The sequence below is a fragment of the Erpetoichthys calabaricus genome, chromosome 11, assembly GCF_900747795.2.
Source record: "Erpetoichthys calabaricus chromosome 11, fErpCal1.3, whole genome shotgun sequence".
Taxonomy (NCBI): domain Eukaryota; kingdom Metazoa; phylum Chordata; class Cladistia; order Polypteriformes; family Polypteridae; genus Erpetoichthys; species Erpetoichthys calabaricus.
The window spans coordinates 81773885-81792650 of NC_041404.2; the positions used below are offsets into that span (position 1 = coordinate 81773885).

Here is an 18766-nt window from a genome sequence, read left to right on the forward strand (position 1 = left end):
GAAAAGAAGCCAGTCCTGTCCTTTGTGGGGCCCCATGCCGAATATAACCATGTCTGACATACAAACCTGTAGCCTGTCTGTTGCATAAATATGAGTATCTTGGCCATCTTCAAAGACCAATAACAATACAGGCTGTATGGTGTTGAATACACTTAAAAATGTTTAAACATGATCCTGACAATGCTTCCCAGGCTTTTTTTTTTGACAAGTCAATAATAGCATCTTCAAGTGATTCTGCTAGGTAGACTGCAGGGGGCAATCTGCCCAAGTAACACTAAACAGTCCTCACAACCCAGAACACCATAAGCATGAACCTAAAATGACACTTTTTAATGTAAGCATCTAGCAAAAAAGGCACTGGTAATAATACACCAGAGCAAGAAACATATTTAGTTATCCAAAAATTAGAGAATTTTTACAAACACTAGTCATGATGCATAACATCAGTCTCTTAAAGGCCAAGTTCTCTGCTTCCTTGCTTTGGCACAAAGCGTCCCAGGAAGGTCGGGACACTTGGCTATGGATGAAGGGCTACACTTTGACCCAGTCCCCCCCCCCCCCCCAAGAGACTACTGCACCATAGTCTGTCATCAGGCAAACCTGGCAATCTAATAGTTTAACTTCACTGCCACAGAACAGAATGACATGTGTTAGTGGGTTACCTAGCAACAGACATTAAGTGCAGCTCCATAAAATCGAAACAAAAGAAACCTGCCAACATATCGTTTAAGTGAAGAATAACAGAGAACTTGACAAATTTGACAATTTCACATAGACCAGATATTCATAGAATTTGAAACATCTTTTAGAGTGAAATTTGTAGACTGAATTATAATTGTTGCTGGTACCAGCCTTTTTTTAGACAGTGAACACTGAAGGATTTTTCAGAATTTCAGTCAGAGAAGATTTGGAACACAATAATTATGGGATAAATTGCTCGGGGGTGTCTGTTTAATTGACTTTATCCATCCATCCATCATTTCTCCAACCTGCTCATACCACCAAGGTGTCATGCATGTCCAGAGACTACCATAGTACCAATTGGGTGCAAACCCAAATTTGGGCATTAAAAGACTTAGATGGATAGAGATAGAATCAGAAAACTGGTGTAAAAGATGTAATTTGAAAGCCATGGTCTCAATTAAATATACAGTATATATGGATGTTATTAAGAGGACCAGTTCTGGGTGGGACTGTCAAGCAGAACTGTTCCTCATACTTTGAAATATAAAATTGCCAGAATACTGGAAGGCAATATTTAAGCGGTCTTGTGTGCTTTAACTAAGATTTCTGTATTTACTGAGAATAAAGTATATCTAGTGATTCAGCTCAAAAAAATAATATGCACTCCTGCATAATATAGGTAAGTAAACTGAGAGTCTTGCAACCACTTACTGCCCAGATAAACATATTCCCCATGAACTGTAGATGATTTGACTGGTGTGTGTCAGAGGGCAATGCTAAAGAAACTGGAAATCATCTCAACTGATGACAGACATCCATTACATGTAGAACTAAACTTCAGTAAATCAAGAAGGATAGTTGCTTTGAAAACCCACACAAATCACTCCAGAAACTCCTTTCTTCCTAGTGCCATACGACTTTTCAATAAGAAATATCGGAGATAATGTTTAAGGTTTTGATATACTGTATATCCTGATACCTTTTTTTTGGTGTAAATATGTTTTATCTAACTGCCTTACCTTAACCTTTCTTATTTCTATTTGTCTGTTTTATTTCATTCTGTCTGTTACCTGTTATTTGATGCAACTGAGAAGGCAAATTTCATGTTTTCTTGTGTAAACATGACTAAATAAAAAAACCTAAACCTAAACCTAAACTGCCTAAATTCGAACATCAACACCTTAAACTCAGAATCAATTAGCTTTGAAATGAAAAGGGACATACCCCATTAACACGGACAGATCATGGAGATTACACAAACTGTACAACTCTAGGCTTTCCTGTAGCTGTGCTAACCACTGTGTAGTCAGATGCTTACTGGGCAGCGCATGGTCGGCAAACAACTGAAAAAAAAAAACACATGAACATCTGTTCTGTTTCAAAGGAGTTCAGAGTCTTGCTGTGGAAAGAGGCATCGTACTGTTAGCTTCCTTTCTGTGAAGTGAAAGGAGCACACATACAGTAAGACTTCCATGGTGGCTTTTTCACATTTAGTGCCATCAGGCAGTCCTTTTCAGCAGCGCTATCAAGATAGTGCTCAACCCTATTCTGATCAGCATATTGTCTTGTGCTTGATGCATTCCTGATGTTGATCGGCTTTCTTTATTTTAAATTACTGTGCCTACCTTTAGTAAAGCAAACGGTACCAAGCTTTTAAGTGGTCCTCATTTTCATGCTGACAATAAGGGCTGTATCCTCATGACTAAACTAAAAGTTCAGGTTGCAAATACACTACCTAAGTACAAGTCTAAAATAATGTAGTGCCAATTGGTACCAGCCCCTCAGTCAGACTTGTAGAACCCAGCACAATGACAATTTACATACTACAAAAAGCAATACTTTTTTTAGATAAAAAAAGTTACATTGAGCATAAAGATAGAAAATGAAAATAAGTTTCAGAAGACAAAGTTGAGGGTTGTTTTTAGAGGTGTAGCATGGTTTCCTTACAAAGGGGTGGGTGGTGTAGTCACGAATTCCAGTAATACAACACGTAGACAATAATTTTTCTTATTATACCTTAATATTATGGAATTTCAAGTAGTATACAAAATACCCCATGGTAATTATGAGGTCCTGTTACTGCTCAGTGTTGGCTGAGAACTGAAATCTAACTCTGGTTCAATGGAATATGCAATAAATCAGCTATGGTGAACAATATTACTTCGGATATGTATATCTTAAGTAGACAAATTACATCATCCACAGATATATACTGTGCAAACAAAAACCACGTTACTTTGTACTGCTCAGGCATTAAGCAGGATGTCCACTTTATGTGACACATGTCTGTCGGAAAGACAGACACATTCCTGCTAAATGCAGACTCTCTTAAAACTGGGTGATTCCCCACCATCAGCCATTGCTCTCTGGCTGACTGCTGGGAATTGAAATCCTCTCAGTAGTTCTGTCACAGGTTGTCTGCAAGAATGGACTCCTCATATAGACAGAACGTTCTCAAATAAACTTTGCCAAAGTCACCCAACTGCCGCTTTATCAGAATCTCTGTATAATCTGGTCTCGATTCCATAATGTTTAACTTTCTGGCAAGTGTCCTCTTCTAAAATAGATGTTGAGATTTTATGTCACATGTCTGATTTTCTAACCCAATCGACTACAAAAAGATGTTCTGTTCACCACCCTAAACAGGTGCAAAAGCTTTCAGCACAGGACACTGTTTGCAGACTCACCAGCTTCACAGACAGAGAACAGTATGTAATGTTAACATTTGAAGTGTTTTTTAAAGAACCTTAATTTCTGACAAAATATTAAATATAATTTAAAACAAATGCAAAATGTATTAATTTGATAAAACTGTAAGCATTCACTTTCGGATAAGTTGAAGATTTTCATTTTGGGTTGTGCCCTACAGAACAGGCCATTCAGCCCAGCAAGATAATACTCAGGATAGTTTTGAGCTCAGCATAATGAAATTATGCCATTATCATGCTAATCACAGTGTTTCTATGCTGTATCAGTGCATAATACAGTATGTACAGGTAACACAAAGATGTATTTAAATGTATAAATGTAATATACCATAAATAATATGTAGGTCAGATTTCAGCTCAGAGGTGAATTAATTCCAGCAAGAAAGTAACAAATGAAGCATGTGGAAGGCTAGAATTTTAAACATCCAGGTGTTCTGAAGGCACTACAGTTGATCATTCAACTTACAGCATGACAACCCTACATGCAACAACAACAGGTAAAAGATGAGAATCTGATTCAAAAATTGCACTTGAACATTTCTGAAAAAAAATAAAAAAATTTTTGACTCATCAACCTATCAACTGTCAACAGAGTAGCCCACCAATACAGTAATAGTACATTAGTGATTTTACATCAAAGTAAATTTTGGAAATACCTATAACTATTGTGATGGACGGCCGGAAGCTCAACCCGGCCGACACATCCAAGACGTTAGATGGTGACTTCCTTACAGCTTAGAGGTGCCCCGGATTCCTTCAGGGCATCATGGGAGATGGAGTCTGGATTCACAACCCTGCTGGGTACCGTGGGTGCCGCTGCAGGAAGACGCTGGGATTTTCGTTTCTCATATAGCCTGGGAGTACTTCCAAGTCACAGGGACAGAAGTACTTCCGGGCTGAAGAAAAATGTAATTCTCCATCTGACTCGGAAGTGCTGACAAGTCACATGAACAGAAGAGGAGAAGCACTTATAAAGGACTGGTGGAGACCCAGTAAGCGAGCCAGAGTGTGACAGAGCTGCTGGGAGGAGAGGAGGAAATTTATTGTATTGATTTGTGGTGTGTTTGGTAGATGTACTGCATGCTGTTCTGATCACTATGCTACAACAAAAAAATAATCACACTAGAAACTGTGCAGAGGTGAACAATTTAAGCAAATCCTGGAACTAAAGGGTGGGCTCTACTCTGAAAGGCCCTGGGAATTAAACCCCTTTAATCCTGGCCAGACCTAATCCAGATCATTAAATCTGCCTGATTCTGTAAGGCATCGATCCAGCAGAATTCATCCAGTTAAAAAGAGAATCAGGTATTCACTGACAACACCGGTATCTAAGAGGGAGATATTTAAGGCTGATGCCAGGAAATACTTCTTTATATAATGAGTCATGGGAATCTGGAGTCATGTAGTTGAAGTGGACACCTTAATAAAGTTTAAAAATATGTGTATGAGATATTAAGATAAATTTTCTATTAGCTAATCTTATCTAAAAAATAAAAGACACATAGATGATCTGAAAGAAAACTTTTTAAATATGTTTTTAGTATTAGTATGTTTGGGGGGAAATTTTCATTTTTTCAAGAATGCAATACTACAGTAAAGTCAGAAGGTCCAGAAAAGTGAAAAGACAAAAGATCCTGTATTGTTACGTGGGGCAATCTGGAATGCTCATCACCCTCTGCGGCCTGATATTTCCCCTAAGTTGGCATTTGCATAATTCTTATGTGGATATGCAACAGGACACCATTGATAATCTGCATGGCTCCTTGCCATGGCGTACAAATAATTCAATTGTTTTTGTCCTCCAGTTTTGGAATAGAGTTTTTTTGTACAATGTATTTCTGGGCTTATTTGTTTTGTCTGGAATAAAAAACAGAATGGCGGATAAGCTTTATTTTTTTTTCTTAACTCTGAAACCCATTGCATGAAATGTAAGTTAGTTTGAATGTATCTTGTTTCCCAAAACATACATTGCTATGATAGTAGGTAAGCTGATTTTTGTTTTCTAGTAAACTTTAATATATTCTTTTCTATCATGGTGCTTGAGAGGTGCATGCCAGCTGGACACGGAAGTAAGAATTTCACCGTGCTGTTTACACATAACATTATTAGTGCTACTACTACTACTACTGCTAATCTATCTGTTTTCAAACAAAGGCAATTCACAGTAATATTGAAAAAAGGAATACGTATATAACTTTGTGATGCATCGGACTGTATTTTAAATACACACACGGTAAAAGGAAAATCCAGATTTTCTTTGTTTGAAGTGTTGGTTCATGCTATAGGTTTGCTCATCTTGTTTAAATCCCAGTCTTCTTTTTGCATATTAACCTACTTTTTTTTTCTCCCAAACATTTCAAAGATTTTAAAGCTTCAATTAAATAAAACCACAACTTTGAATTGCCTCAAGCTATCCAGAAAAACATAACTCAGCCTTAAGAGCGTGGGCAGATTTTGTTTTTTTTTTGGCTTACTTTTTAGTGTTATTTGTGGTATACTATAATCTCTTTTTCCATGTGACAATTTTCAATTTAATAGTGTGAAATGCACAGAGAACAGAGTGAAATAATGACTGTCGGCCTCAGAAAACTATGGATAAGGCTCTTGTCGTGTGTTGCCTCCTTGAGAGGTTTTGGATGAAGTAACTGTCACTACAGGTGTTAATGGATTTCAAGACGCCTCAAAAGGAAGTTAAATTATTTCAAAAAGAAAATGTTAGAGAATGCTCATCACACTGAGGAAATGTGTGCATTTTAGCTTTTCTCCTAGGACTACACACGTTTTATTTTTAAAGATTTCCTGTCATAAACATCTCTCCACATTTCTCTTGATAATTGGTGCCATTAATAGTATTAAAATTAATTTTGTTCATGCTAAGAAGAACACACATATTGTTTTGCAATGGTAGAGCAATGAGGAAATATATTAACTAAAATGTATTTTAACAAAAATGTGATTTAGCTCTGCATATTACAAGGTGTGTTTTCAGAGTAAATACATCACATTTAATTTATCTTTTTAGGACATTCACTGCATGTTAGATGGTTTCTGTTTGGCATGTTTAATGTATGAAGATTGAAACATACTGCAAACACTGACACATACACTGTAAAATCGATAAGAAATATTACAACCAAATTAAACCTTCAACATAAATAAAAATGCCATGATTTTATTTCTGATCATCTAATTATAAACAGCTCCCAGAAATGAAGTATTTTGATCTTTTCTAAAAACTGCTGTGGTACCCAGATGGGGGTGGTACCCAGCCGGGACGCCCGAGAAGACCGGAGGAGGGCTTGTGCCTCCTCTAGACCTCGAGGGGGCGACTGCCCTGGGGGCCACGGGTACAGAGCTGGGAAGCTCGACCCTGTAGGGGCCTGTGGTCACCACCAGGGGGCACCCCACTACCAGGAGGACCCTGGACCTCAGCACTTCCGCCACACCCGGAAGTGCTGGGGGAGGAAGAAAAGAAGGGACACCCAGAGTGCTTCCGGGGATACAGCCGGCACTTCCGCCACACTAGGGCGTGTCGGTGGGAGATTGCCGGGATCACACCTGGAGCACATCCAGGTGCTTATTTAAAGGGGCCGCCTCCCTTCAGAGGACAACTTGAATCGGGTGGAAGACGGATGAGGTCTCTGGTGGAGAAAAGGAGGTGGCCTGAAGAAGCAGAAAGAGTTGGTGGAGAAAGGCATTGTGTTGGCCGGAACTTTGGGATATTGGGGCCTGTTGAGCTGAGTTGTAAATAATGGAGCACTACAATAAATGTGTGTGGGGTAATCCTAACGTGTCTGCCTGTCTGTGTCCGGGTCATATTCCACACTGACTAAAACAAAACAGTTACAGTACAATGTGATGCAATGCTCACAACTACCACTAGAAGGACACACGTTGGGCTCATCCTACGTAGGCAGTAAGCGAGTAGGACTACATCAAGAGAACACTAAAATTCCTTGATGATGACTTCATCATTGACAGAAACAACTATATGAGCTCAGTTTGGGACGAGTCACTAGTTTTTGTCAGAACTGGTATTCAGAGCAGCCTATTGTTATACCGAGACAATTTTGATAACAATGGTTGTGGGAAGCCTCTGATGCAATTTGAAAAATATCTAAATATCCCTAAGACCAACACAGACACATTATGTGGCAGAATTTCACAATGCACTAGTCAATGTTGTTGACCATCTTACAAATGTGTCACACTTTGGAGATCAGAGATTAACACCCTGGACCACAGGGCAACAAATCACAGAGGTCTGACGTTGACTGGTTGTGATTAGTAAATGCATAAGTCTTGAACACCCTGATGTGCAATATGATCATCTGCACCTAGGAGATCCACTACCCTCTGGGAATTGACCATATCAGCTTTCACAAGGAGAGAAGATTTGAGCAATAGGTATAAGCCCAGACATTATTTTCAAACCACAATCTATAGAATAGTAATAGTGAGGGTTAGCATTTCCTACCATATGTGGATAGCACTATAGTGCTTATTACTGTTAGATAGTCCACAAAAGTGATACTTTGACAAAGGCCTGTGTCATTTGCATGAAAAGTTCTGTCCACACTTAGCTTTCATCCAACAGGAATACTTATTTATGTCTCATAATTCAATTACAACCTTCTGTATCTTCTGCCTCCATGGTATCTCAGCTTCATTTATGCACATGTATTGGTTTTGTCCTCATGTTCTGGCTTTCTGCTCTCTAGTTTCCTGCTCACTTTCTTCAATGCTGTCAATTCCTGTGTCCTAACCACCATCATCACCACATATTCTTACATTCCCAGATATTTCACATATCATGATCTGTGGGTGCCAGCATGAATTCTTTGTCTGGGCCCAGAACCTGCTATACTTCTTCTTGCTTGTAGGTGAAAGACCCCAGACACCTATAATTTGACTCTGTCAAATCATCATGTTTACAATCTGTCTACATCATGAATCATGAAGCATCTGGTGACTCTATGCATTACTTGAATTCTGCTACTTCAAAACTTAAATCTTTCATGAGCACAAACATTTGATATAGTCACTCCCTTAGTCGTGTGTAGTGGTATAGTTAGTGGGCACTACCATGGTTCTTGGTGGTATGATGCAGGACATTAAAAAGGGTGACAGAAAGGTGCATCGTGAGTTTCATCTCATACACTAATTGCTTCTCATTCTGGCATGTTCGTTTTCTTTTGGTTTCATTAGTGAAAAACTGATCAAATAAAAGCATTCATCTTCAAAAGAATGTGTATGGGACACTCTGGGGCATTCTACCCTCTGTCTCCTTGCAACAGCAGTTGTACAATGATTAGTTGCAGGACACCAGCCTTCATGACTCCATGTAATGATGGAGAGATGCTCATTTGTTTTTTGTGGTTCTGGAATAATGTCTTATTTAATCATTACCTACTCTGTATCCTAGATGTCATGCACATTTATTCTGCATGCAATTATTTTTAATCACACTGTACAGTATATCTCTCTGTTTCTTTAAAGTACAATTCCTGTTTGTTTGTTCTTGATGCAGAGCTTTGTTGTTCAAGACACAACTGTGAAATTTACCACACAGGAACTTTTGATCATATCAGGATTTTGTCATATAAATATGGAATTGGCCCCACTGGATGCACCACTGGGTGCCTCAGGATCAGAATTCTAAAGTGTGACCAGACTCAGATAAACAGCATCACACAAGCTGTAGGGGTTAGTGAAGTTACATTTGCAGCAGATATGGTGGGTTTGAGTCCTGCATGTCATGTTTAACTTTTCACTTAATCAAAATGTTCCTCTCATTATTATCTCTCCATACTGAAATGGGTGGGGCCTTATGGTCTTCAGTGGTATTTATTGGAAGTTGTAATCACAAGCATAACCTCTCATCATTAAAACACCATCAAAACATCCCAGTGCTCTGTCTTTGTAGTATTTAAAAGTGCTAACCACTTGAAATGGTCATAACCCCACAACTGACTCAAGGCTCTTAATGAATTGGGATCAGAGATTGTATTTAGTCTAAATACAATAAATTTTCCCACTTCAAATTCATGGCAGAATTTTGTCTATTTGTTTGTATGTATTGCAGCATTTGGGGACTGGACCCTCATTGTGTTCCAAGTGTTGCAGACCTTGAACCAGGTATTTCATGCCATCCTCCGCTGTATGCCACTTGAAGCTAGAGATTGCTTAGGTTATACTGTTTGTTTTGGCATTCACATTTTTCTTATTTTGAGATGTTATATAATGGTTGGATTGCCTACTGTTATGTAGAAATGGCACATTACCCACATGCTTGAGTGACACAGGCTTCAGAAATTTGTATTGAGGATGATGTCTGGGATAGCATACCCCTTACTGTACTGTCAGTGTGTAATTATTCATACAAGCACTTAAATATGTTCATGTAAATCAAAGGACAACTTGGGGATGATCCAATTTAAGAGTACAGGCTCTATGGCACCTTGATGTAGTGGTAGTAGCACTACTGATTAGGGCTACAACTAATGATTATTTTGGTAGTCAACTAATCGTTCAATTTACAACAACAGAAGGTAACTCAGCTCGTCATATCTTTATTAAACGCTGTATTTATACACACGTGTTTGAGTGTGTATACATACACAGACACACATATTAATAAATATGTAATATATATATACAAAGAGATCTGTCAGCCAAGACAGAGGATTCTACTCCAAAAGACAGAGTCAAAGTCAAAAATGTATGCCATGTGTCCTTCTTTCTTAACGCCAGTCTTTGCTTCATGTTATTAAACATAAGTACAGTACATCAGGTAAGCTGATATGTGATTTCTGTTTAATAAACTGAAGTTCTGTATTTTAACATATTCTTGTTTATCACAGCAATGGAGTGTGGCACCATGTGGCATGATGGCTGGACATGTAGGTATTTTGTACTCTGCACATGTGACAATACTGTACTACTACTAATTTAGAGAATCTTTTTCCATGCTCATCCCTTTTGCATTCCATTGATGACCTAACCTCTGCTATGCCTTGCTACCCCTTTTAGTTTTATTTTGAATGTGGATACTGAAACAAATGGCTAGAGAGGACTCTCTGGCCATTGGATCATCATTCAATTTCCAAAATGAGACTTCTGCTGAAAGTACAGGAAGTTAAAGACTCCATGTTGATGTCCCTCCGTAGTTTTTTGTTGACACTTGAACTTAGAAGAAGGACAAATACAATTTGGTGTGTATGTCTTATTCTCTCCTTCGCAGTGATTTAACGTTTTACTCTGACATAAATTAAATTAATTCTGTAATGCCTGTCCCTCGTACTGACTGCTACCTGATGGCTCATGTCCAGCTTACTAGTTGCTGCCTGCTAGAGAGCAGATGTGTTTTATATAGTTTCCAGAGATGTCCGGTTATTTCCTTGTGCCATCTGAAGACTTTTCCTACAGGATTCACATAAAATTATATGTGAAGATGACCCTTACATAAAATATGTTGAGCCAGCCAGTAAACCAAATACACAATGCAGGACAAATGCATTTTTATCCATCTGTATTATTGATATGATGTCACTCTCTAAATATTGTGTTCTTTATCATTTTGATTATTTTAGAGCTGAATAGCTAATATTTTGATACCTGTGTTGACATTTTGAGAATCATGAATTATACCCTCTGGGAAACAACTGTACACTTAGATGATAACAATGACTAATAGTGACATCAAACAATCATTACAGAACAGCCTACTTGAGACTATTTACTGTCAGATAATAATGGACTGTGGGGATTTTTAAATTGTGCACTATGCGTGTAGTACTCCATCATTTTTGAGAGCTGTTGCTTTTATTGCTATTGCCATCATAGTACATTATTTATTCACAGGTGTTTTGTCTTTATGTAAGATCCGAATAAAAAAGAATAATTTTACTTTTTCAGTGTTTTATTTGCCCCATATTTATGTTATGCTACAATATATTGCATATTTTTGGGAACTTGTGCACATTGGTGTACTGTAAGAATTTGGTGTTTTTAAAGATTTTAGTATGAATGCATTGGCATCGTGGTGGTACAATACTTTGATCTTGGGTTCAGCTTCTAGTTGAGTCCCATAGCAACTGGTGAAAATATTCTATAATCAATACTGAATGCTTTAGATGGATTTAACTACACATAATACTGTATTGGGGCACAATGTCTCTAAGGCTGCTAGACTGGACTCCTACGGGGTTGTCAGGGAGTTGCTGCCTAAACAGACAGGCCTGTTAGTATGGGACTCAGGTTGTTTCTGGAGATGAACTTTCAGGAGGCAGCCTCATTATTTCTATGAGGATATAATTGACCCAGAATTGCTTCTGAGTTACGTCCAGCTGAAGTACTCTTGGGCCAGTCTTAAAAAGACCCTTCCCAGGAGGTGGGTCCACCCTGACATCGCCACTCCTGACACCTCCAATTGGCCATTTTATATTGAAGGAAACAGCTCAGGAGTGGGGATCATCATTGTTTATTGGGGTTATTTGTAAGTATTGCTTTTTATTCTTTGATTTTCATTTTTTTTGATGATTTTTCGCTTTCTTTCAATGATTCTGATTACTGCAATATTTTTTGAGACTTTGTTTGCTTTGTATTGCATTTTAGACAACTCCTTTAGTGCCTCTGTTTGCTGTTTTTGTATTTTGATTTTTGTTTAAATAAATACTTGAAAAAGATTCTTTGCTTGCCCTACAGATACAAGTTGAACGTTGACAGTTATTCTTTTCCTTTTGGGGTTTTGCTATAGACTTGGAGATTTCTATAGCTGTCTTGCCATCTCACCATTTTTCAGGTCTGTTCCAGCTAAAAGCCAACATGAGCCTAAGGAGAAACAGAGGGAGTGTTTTAGGTGTGGACTCATCGCTTGCACCATTTCTGTTATCTTTATAATAAACAAGAGTAAAAATGTGACCCAGTTTCCTTTATAATGTTGGAGAACATCCAGGATGACTAGTGGCATCACTTCCACTTATGATGTCATTAATCCTGCCCCATCCACTTCCACAATGATAAAAAATCTGGTTAAATGACATACACCATTCAGACTGGAACCAGCTTCCAACAAACACAATGTTTTCACACATGAAGCCACCTTCACAACTTAAGATGCTGGAAAATTGTGAGTTATTCACTTTTCAAAACAGATTTTCTTTCTTCATTTTTTTTCTACCCTGACATAAAACAGAGTATCCCCTGGAACCCTGAACCTTTTTTTGTATTCCTCTCTTTCTTCACAATAGAGCAGAACCATATATCATTATTATTGGGAAAAAGAGACGATTCTTCTGTGGATGAGTTATCAGCTTATCACAGGGAACACTCACAGTCAGGCATACCAGGGAAAGCAACCTCACAGCCACTGCTAATTTTAAACTTCTTCCATCATTTAAAAACTCTCCTTCTTGTGCAGCTAAAGTAAATTTCATATTTGGTGGGAGAATTTTCTTGAAAATAAAAGTAGGTGCAAGTTTGCAACCACATCAGAATATCATTGTATGTTTTATATAGCATACTCAAATTTGTAAGTGATTACTTTCTTTTATGGGACAGGATGTAAAACTGTTTAGAAAAGCATGTGGCAGGCCTAGAATATTACTTGCTTAGATATATAAGGTTTTACTGAGACATCTACCAGCATTTCTTTAAATGAATTACATCCTCAGGGAAACTTTGTTCTGTACCCTTTGAGATCACTTGAAATCTAAATCTTTTTCCAAGACCTTTTTCTTCTCCCTGCACAGTTTTGGTTTCAACATCACATCAACATTAGGAGTTTTAGAATGTGAAGTTTTTGATATTGCCACATTTTTGCTGAATGAAGAATGTTAACCCCCACAACTTTCTAACCTTCTGCTGCAGACTCAAAGAAGTCCCTTACAAGTCTTTTTTGACTCGATTCTGACGCCCGTTTTTAGATTCTCTGGATGTCAGAATTTTCACCCGGAACATATTTTATACCGATTGATCATCTTAACCTGTAGCAGTGATGATCCTACATAAGTTTTAGAACACGTGACATTCAGAATGTTTTTATGGGGTGTAAAAAAAACAACACTAAATGGAGAAAAAAATCGACAAAAAATGGAGAGTAAAACCACTAAAATAGATAAACAGATAGATAGACATTACTTTATTGTCCCAAGGGGGAAACTTAGCTTTTAGAGAAGCTCAAGAGATATAGAAATACAGTGGGTCAAAATTGACCTGCAGGACATGGCAGTGTTCAAAATGTGTAGCAGCTGTACAAAAATGTGACATTTGGAAACTTTTTTCTTTTTTTTTTTTAAGTTAGGGAATTTAAATAAACGTCTTAACATCTCTGAGATGAAAAGATGGCATTTATTTGGTTTTATGGGTTATGAACGAGCTTCAGTTTTATTAAGGACCAAAAATGATACTTTACAAATGTGACATACAGGAACTGCTATGCTCATCACAATTGTATTTTTAGCCTTGCGTCTCTTTAAAATTGTCTTCCTTGTTTATCAGCTTTTCTTTTCTTGGACATTGCAGTGGGTTGGGAAGGCCAGCAGTTACCTTAGGACCAAACTCAAGATAATGTGGAGGGTAAGTGGCTACAATTTTTAGCTAAAGCAAAGTACATCTGTTTACATCTATATTAAAAAGTAGTATCTGACCACATTAGAAAAACTGGATCTAAATGTGCAGATGATGCATTACACAGACCACTTTTGGAGTTGGTCAGAAACGGATAGTGAGTGGAAATGCAAATGCCTTTTCTATCCACATACAACAATCACGTCAGCAGAAAATAACTGTGTAGGGCAATGGCAGCAATCAGGTACGCCAGGAAGGAAGGTGATAGGAGTGGCAGCAGCGGCATGTGTGAAGTTGACCTGCCATCTCGTTCATGAGACTGTCACACCTTTGGCATCACGCTAAAATGCCAGTGTTCTCTGATATGCCATTATGACATGTTTCATTCTTTTCCATTTTTCTTGTTGGGTCATGGAACTGTTTATACATTGACCTATATGACTGCATGTTTAATTGTCTATATAACTGTGAACAGAATTGTTGCACTGCTAAGATTTTTTCTTGTGTTTTACATTAATATTAAAGATTAAGCTCATCTTCTTTCTTTGGTATAATCTTTATAATATTTAGGAGTACATGTTTTTTTAAAAGAAGTGGCAGTTATTGTGGTTAATGTGGATCATGACCAGTTTCTCTAGACTCATCACCACGGAGGTTAACGTGAGGTGACTATTGGCTGTAGGTAGCCTGCTGTATGTTTGATTTTGAGAACTGCTGCTCTATACTTCTTTCATTTATATCAAATTCCCTTATTAACAGTTAGGAGATTCTGAATACAGTACAACAATTTTAGAGTGACATCCATAGATCCATAGATATATACATATAAATATTGTTAATTTCTTTTCCCAACTTACTATTTTAATTTTCAGTAGTGAGAAGATTCCTCCAAAATGTATGAGGTATTTATCACTTGCAATGCCTACAACTGTAACTAAATAGGAAAACTGCAAAAAAAAAAAAAAAATCCCTCAAGTATGACTAGAACAATCATGCAAATTCTAAGAAAATTCTTTTGGCAATCTTTATATATCCCAACAAAGAAAACTAAGGAACATTGGACAATGTCAGCAGTCATACTCAATGTGATTTGTTACGACACAAAACACAATTGATTCTCATAACACTCCATAAATAATTACGTTTATGGTTGAGTCACCTTTCAGCAGTTTCACTTTTAACGCTTTACAGTAAACACTTGATTCTGTTACAAGGAGTGCTTTTCTCTCTTGGTTAGAAGATGCTTTGACAGGTAGAATTATACCCATTTAACAACAGAGAAGGGTGAGAGAAGAGCAGATTACAAATTCAGTGCACTGCATACAGATGCACATTGCCTCTAGTCTAATTCAAAAAAGTCTATGTACCTTTACAGAGAAATATGCCAAAAATGTATAATTCTCAGCCCTACATCATAAGCTGTGCTGCAGTTCATTCCTCTCATGTCCAGGCCAATTTACAGGGTGCACTTAACGTACCTTGCTTGCCTCTGGGATGTGGGTGGAAAACAGCCACACAATAAGAACTTGCCAACTCCTGATAGGAAAATTGCAAGTCGGTGATTGATCCTCGGCCTCAAAAGCTGTGAGGTGACAGTGCCAACTGCTGCACCACTCCCAGTCATATTATATTTACAGTAAATCTAGTCATGTCTGACTATCAACAATTCTACAGATCCACTGAATGCTGCCAGAAGGCATATGTGAGAAAAGAATCCCATAGCTGGGAATGCTCTTTGAGGACACAGTCACACTGCAGCCTGTGACAACTTCAAATTGCACTGCTTTACAGTTAATCATCAGATTATACTGAGGGACAGTACTCTACGAATCCCCAATTTCTGTAAAGTTAACGCAAATGTAGAATTTGCTCTTCATCTGTTCATTTTTCCCTCTGCTTACAAGATATGCTTCTTTTGTTTCCTTAAGTTTCAAATTGGACGTAGTCTCTTCCATCCAGTGCCTCATAAGAAATCTTTTACTTTAATTGCATTCAGTTCTCTCTCTCTCTCTAGTTTTATGTGTGTGTTACTTTCATGGCAATGAGTTTTCTTTTCCCCACCGACAATTCTTTCAACAGCATTTCTCCTCTATTAGCTTTCTGTCTAACAACTCTGTCCCTTTTTTTTGGGCTCAGCACCATTTTCTTCTGTTCTGTCTCCTAGGCCCAGCACACCACAGTGTAGAAAACTGCACTGGCCATCACAGAGATGTAGAAGATATGAAGCATGTCAGTACACATATTAAAGGAACGCAGTTTCCTAAGAAAACTGCTCTTTCCTTTCTTATACAGTTCCTCTGTGTTAGGAGACTAGTCCAACCTGTCATTGATGTGGACCCCCAAGTTCTTGAAGGAGTGCATCACCTCTACATCCACTCCCTAAATTGTAATTGGACATAGAGGCTCTTTGGTGCAGTGAAAGTCAATAACCATCCATACATCCATCCATTTTCCAACCCGCTGAATCCGAACACAGGGTCACGGGGGTCTGCTGGAGCCAATCCCAGCCAACACAGGGCACAAGGCAGGAAACAATCCTGGGCAGGGTGCCAACCCACCACAGGACACACACAAACACACCCACACACCAAGCACACACTAGGGCCAATTTAGAATCGCAAATCCACCTAACCTGCATGTCTTTGGACTGTGGGAGGAAACCGGAGTGCCCGGAGGAAACCCACGCAGACACGGGGAGAACATGCAAACTCCACGCAGGGAGGACCCGGGAAGCGAACCCAGGTCCCCAGGTCTCCCAACTGTGAGGCAGCAGCACTACCCACTGCGCCACCGTGCCGCCCAGTCAATAACCAGTTCCCTGATTTTGCTGATGTTAAGATGAAGACAATTCTCTTTGCAACAAGAAAAAAAAGTTCTCCATCTGATTTGTATACTCCTTCTCGTCTCTCTTATCAATATGCCCTGTAAGTGCAAAATCATCTGAGGATCTCTGCAACTTCTACAAGTGACCTGGTGTTATATTTACAGTCTGAGGTGTGCAGAGTGAATAAAAAAGGAGACAGTACTGTTACTTGTGTTGCTCCACTGTCGCTCACATCCATATCAGAAACACAGACCTTGAGTCTCACAAATTGCATTCTGCTGGACAGATAGTCCATTATCCAGAACACCATAGGGTCATCCACCTGGATATTTCTGGGTTTACCCCTTAACAGGGATGGCTGGATGTTATTAAAGGTACTGGGATAAAAAAAACCAGAATCCTCACAGTGTCGCCAGCTTTGTCTAAGTGTGAATAAGCCTTGTGGCGCAGATTGTTACTTCAGGTACAGTAAACTTTTTCAGCAAAGATTCCAACTGAATTTGTAGCAATTAGTATTAATGAAACCATCAATGTGGATTTAGGCTGATGACTTCAATTTTCAAATTTTATGAGAAAGCCTGATAAGTGATGCATACAATATTATTTGACTTGATATTCCAAAAGCTTTTTATAATTTCTACACGTGGAAAGTAAACATTAGAAACCTCAAATTACACCTCAGAGGAAAGACTGCTGAGTCCTAATAGACTCATCACTGAAAGTGTTCAGAAGTGATTAAGATGAGCAACTGGATGTGTGCAGCTTTCATGTCCCTATTTCAAAATGATCATAATAGTGTTGGTAAAAGTCCAGGACTGTGAGTCATGATTTGTGATGGCAATTTGAAGGAAATGAAAAGTGACATGATTTAAGTTTTCAGAATTATGAAATGAATTAGGAGGGGAGATGTTAGGTGTTACTGTACAAGGTGTTCTTCAGTAAAATCACAGTTTAAAGATAATAGAGCAAATCTTACACATAAACATTAGAAAAATATTTATTCACATAGACTATAGACGAATTAACGTGTATGACAGGCCTTTAGGCCTTCAAATCTCTACTACATTTTCCAAAGGTTTTGCATAGTGTATAAAGGGTAACTTAAAGAAAGCAACCGAGGAAGCATTTGGTGATAGTGCTGCATGCAAAAGTATCCTTGAAGTCTGTTAGGCTGACTGGAAAGTTCTCCTCTAAAACCTTTCTCACATTCTCATCCTCTTTCACAAATTTATATCTTTTACTTGGACTAAGACATTCAAGACTGTGCATATGCCTGCCATCTGGAACTTTTACTTTTAACAATCATGAGAAGCTTTTACAATGTTCTACTTTCTTATATGACACTTTGCTGCCACCTCATGGCTTACCATTATACTGCATGACCCATACTATGACAAAAAACAGCCACACCCCAAGTAGAGGTTCAAACTGACATCAAGTCATGTGACAAGAGAACTGCCATTAAATGGGAGAAATAGGAAGTAACAATGTGTCCAGAATCAGGCTACATGCATAGATGATTAGTGTTATATTAAAAAAAAAACAAAAAAAAAATCAGGCAGCTACTGTAAATCCTATGTCTTGGTATCCAGGCAAGTGCAAAATGATGTTATGTGGCACTTTGAAGAAAGCATTCCAAACTGCTGTTTCATGACATCAGTGCTCTACAGATAACATGCAGTGAACTATAATGGATATCTCATATTGTTCCACACCTTTTCTGATGGAGACACATCTCGAGAACATAGCCTCGCAAGTGTGTTGATGTCGTATAGGTATTCTCAAAAGATGGTGATTGTGTGTGGTTATTCGTTTTCTTAAAGCTATGTCACATTATGTAACTTTTCCAGTGATTTAAATCTTAGTGAGTCAGAGACAGCCGGTGGAGCACACCCATGAAGAGAACTGCCTATCGTGACATACCCAGCGAGTCACTCCCACTATTCTGTGACTCACTCCCATAAAATCAAACAGGCTTGAT

At 38.3% G+C, this 18766-nt stretch overlaps 1 protein-coding gene across 6 annotated transcripts in view; it reads right to left on the reverse strand.

Moving 5' to 3' along the window:
- The window catches only part of ppp3ca (protein phosphatase 3, catalytic subunit, alpha isozyme), a 443488-nt gene that overhangs the window by 153774 nt on the left and 270948 nt on the right, over positions 1-18766 (reverse strand). The window lies entirely within an intron of this gene.